Source organism: Malania oleifera, chromosome 5, assembly GCF_029873635.1.
Source record: "Malania oleifera isolate guangnan ecotype guangnan chromosome 5, ASM2987363v1, whole genome shotgun sequence".
NCBI lineage: Eukaryota > Viridiplantae > Streptophyta > Magnoliopsida > Santalales > Ximeniaceae > Malania > Malania oleifera.
The window spans coordinates 18,672,137-18,675,763 of record NC_080421.1 but is presented as its reverse complement, the minus strand read 5'-3'; the positions used below and the strand labels follow the sequence as shown (position 1 = coordinate 18,675,763).

Sequence of the window (3,627 nt, the reverse complement as noted above, 5' to 3'; positions counted from 1 at the left end):
CTTCGTCAACGAACCCTGCAATAATTCCCTTTTTACCCTTTTCTCTATTTATTTTCCTTATTTACGGGTTCGGGTCCCTACAATCTCCCCTCCTTATAAAAATTTCATCCTCAAAATTTATTAACTGTTTCTAAGCATAATCTTATCTTATAACTTTGTTCTACTGAAGAGTCAACAGCCACCCACATAGCGGCTCTGACCCAAGTTTATTACATACCCTCTCATATGGCGGAGGAATGTCGTGGTTACTATATGATGTTTTTGGAAGATTACATACACATACAAAACTCTCCCGAAGCCATACTATTTAATCTGAACCACCTATAACATTATACATACTTACGTACCATAAAATAACTGTGGGTACTTTTGGCGTATTTCTAACTCTAGTTCCCATGAAGCTTCCTCCACCGCATGGTTATGCCACAATACCTTCACTAGTGGCATTTTCTTAGTCCGTAACTGCTGAACTTTCCGATCTAATACCTGTACTGATACCTCCTCATACGAAAAAGCATCATTGATCTATAGAGGTTCATAACTCAGCACGAGCGATGGATTTGACATGTACTTCCTTAGCACTGACACGTGGAACACATCATGGACTCTAGATAGTTGATTACACGATTAAATTGCGTAATTAGGTGCTTTAATACATGCATTACAAATTATATTTTTTATTTAAATTCCTAATTACTCTCAATATTCTAACATTATATTCTATTTATAATATTTGGGTTTTATTGAGTAATTTATGAAATTTTGGTATTTTTTATTGCAGGGCAACTATTGGAAGCTAAAAATCGATGGTACTTTATAATCTGTGCCTAACTCTCTCATTTGACCTCCGATTCAGATGATTCCGGATGCCGTAGAAAGATAAAAAAATTCTTTACAATTTTCACGTTTTGCGTTTTGCAAAATACTAGCTGCATAAGGTTGAAATCAGATATAAAGTTACCATACACTGTTTTATGGACTATTTCAACAATTCTCCGTAATATGGGCGTAACTTTCTCATCCAAACTCTGATAGAGACGATTCAAAATTATGGGAAAATCTGAGAAAGAGCTCTACAACTTTTGTGTTTTGAACTTTGAGAGTTACGGGTTGTAGGAGGGGTGAAATCGAGCTTGAATGTGGAGGGCAGACCGTGTGCCTTAAAAAAAGAAAAGAAAAGAAAAGAAATAAAAAAAATAAAAAAAAGTGAGATGTGACCCAGCCATGCAGCAGGGTCATCTTAGCATGCGCTGGGTATAACACAAAGAAAAGAAAGAAAAGTCAAAAGAAAAGGTGAGGATTTTGGGGAAAAATGTGAAAAGTAAGGATACATATCTTTTTTAGGTTTTCTTGTTGGGGAGCCAGGCAGAAGGTTTGAAGAGGGGGGAAAAAGGTGGTGCGCTGGGAGGATATATTTTTTGAAGGAACATAGGGATTTCTTTGGGAGGCTGCACGTGCATAGGAAATCTGTGGGGGGGGGGGGGGGGGGGGGCACACAGATTGGAAGAGAAAAAAAAAAAGGCATATTTTTAGGATTTTTCTTGGAGTGTTTGAGGGTTGGTGCTGCGAAGACACACACTTGGCCAGCAAAGGAGAGTTGGCGGCACGCAAAAATTTAAAATCTTTTCAGAATCGAAAGGCGGTGAACAACGGTGGTGCTCGGGGTGTTCGCGGTGAGCGACGGCGGTGCTGCGAGTTTTGATTTTTCGTCTACTCTCCAAATAAAAGAAAATATTGCGAAATCTTTATTGTTGAATTTAATTTTCATAATGATCTAATTTTTGTATTCTAGGAAAATGATGCAGCCCATTTTTAAACTATACTTGCTCATTGATGTTAATCTGAAGTAGTTTTCCTTTATGTTTCTTTGAGTTATTCTGAGCTTAATGCTTTTAATTAACTGGCCATTAATTAAATAATATTAGTCTTGTGATTTGCTACAGAAAGGGGAGATTATAGGATAGATCTTGGATAATTCAACGTAAGTAAATATAGAGATCGAAAGACTTGTATGAACCTACGTAGCATTAAAAATCGATGGTCTTATTGCGTTCTTGCATTATTAATTTGCATAATCTTATGTTAAATAATAAACAAGAATATGTTCTGATTGGCTATCGAAAGAGACTTTTAGAAAAATTGGAGATTTGCTAACAAACAGAGAATACAGATTTGAATTGGCTAGATGAGTAAAGAATACTGAGAAATTAGGTGAAATCGGTTTCCTAAAAGTTTTTACCATCAGTAATTTGATACGCGACATCCAGTTTTAAATTCTTTTGAATAATTTATTTAAAGTAGCTTTGTTTAAATTTCGCAGTCTAAAATTAATAATTTTTCTAAATAAAATCAAGGTTATTATAAATTTAGTACTTGGTAAAATTAAGATATCAATCCCTGACGATGATACTTTACACATCATTATATTATAAAACTACGATACTGTGCACTTGCAATTTGCATCGATCAAGTTTTTGGCGCCGTTGCCAGGGATTGAGTTTTTCTTATTTGTGCCAATATCGATACAAAGTAATCTTGGTTTTAATTTAGAATTTTACTTTCATATTTTTCATTTTATTTATTTTATTTTATTATTTGTTTTTTTTTATCTTCTTTATTTCAGGTGTGTTTTTCATGTTGAATGCACTGTGCTAGAACCTGTGCCATTATTCCTTTTGATCCAGAGATTGAAAGAACGCTCAGGGCACTAAGGAAAAAGAAGGTACTAGCCATGGAGAACGGACAAGACAATGTGCAGTCGTGTGCCCTGAAGGATTATGTACGACCAGTTGTGAATGACAACTATTCGGGTATCAGACGCCAGGCCATTAATGCTAACAATTTTGAGCTCAAACCCGCATTAAACAGCATGGTGCAGTAGGCCCAATTCAGTGGATCACCACTTGATGACCCCAATATCCATCTGACGATGTTTCTGGAGATTTGTGAAACTGTGAAGATCAATGGTGTTACTGAAGACACCATTAGATTGAGATTATTCCCTTTCTCTTTGAGGGACAAAGTAAGATGTTGGCTATAGTCTCTACAACCGGGGAGTATCACTAGTTGGCAAGACATGACAGAAAAATTTCTGGCTAAATTCTTTCCACCTACAAAAATAGCTCAACTTAAGAGTGAGATTGGTCTATTCAAGCAACATGATTTTGAATTACTCTATGAAGCATGGGAAAGGTATAATGATTTGATTCGACACTGCCCACAACATGGATTGCCGGATTGGTTGCAAATTCAGATGTTCTATGTTGGGTTGGATGGGCAAACACAGACTTTAGTTAATGCTGCATCTGGGGGAACTTTGATGTCAAAGACACCTGAGGGTGTTACTGCTCTTTTGGAAGAAATGACCTCAAATAACTATCAATGAACAACTAAAAGAACTATGGCAGAAAGTTGCTGGAATTCATGAATTGGAGCCGTTTGTTGCACTTTTAGCTTAAGTTGCTTCTCCATCCCATCAGATTTCAACTTTGACAACCTAGAGGATACCACAAGGTGCAGAATATGTGGCAGCTACAAGTAGGATAGATCTGAGCAATGAAGCGAGTCATGAACAGGTTCAATACATCAACAATCGGAGCTACAAATATAGGGGCAATCTAGTGCTAT

At 36.6% G+C, this 3,627-nt stretch overlaps 1 non-coding gene across 1 annotated transcript; it reads right to left on the bottom strand.

Annotated features, from left to right (window-relative positions):
* Positions 1-3,124: 3,124 nt before the first annotated feature.
* Positions 3,125-3,231, bottom strand: LOC131156795 (small nucleolar RNA R71). Its single transcript, XR_009137068.1, has one exon. It is a non-coding gene; the product is annotated as a small nucleolar RNA R71 (small nucleolar RNA).
* Positions 3,232-3,627: the final 396 nt, after the last annotated feature.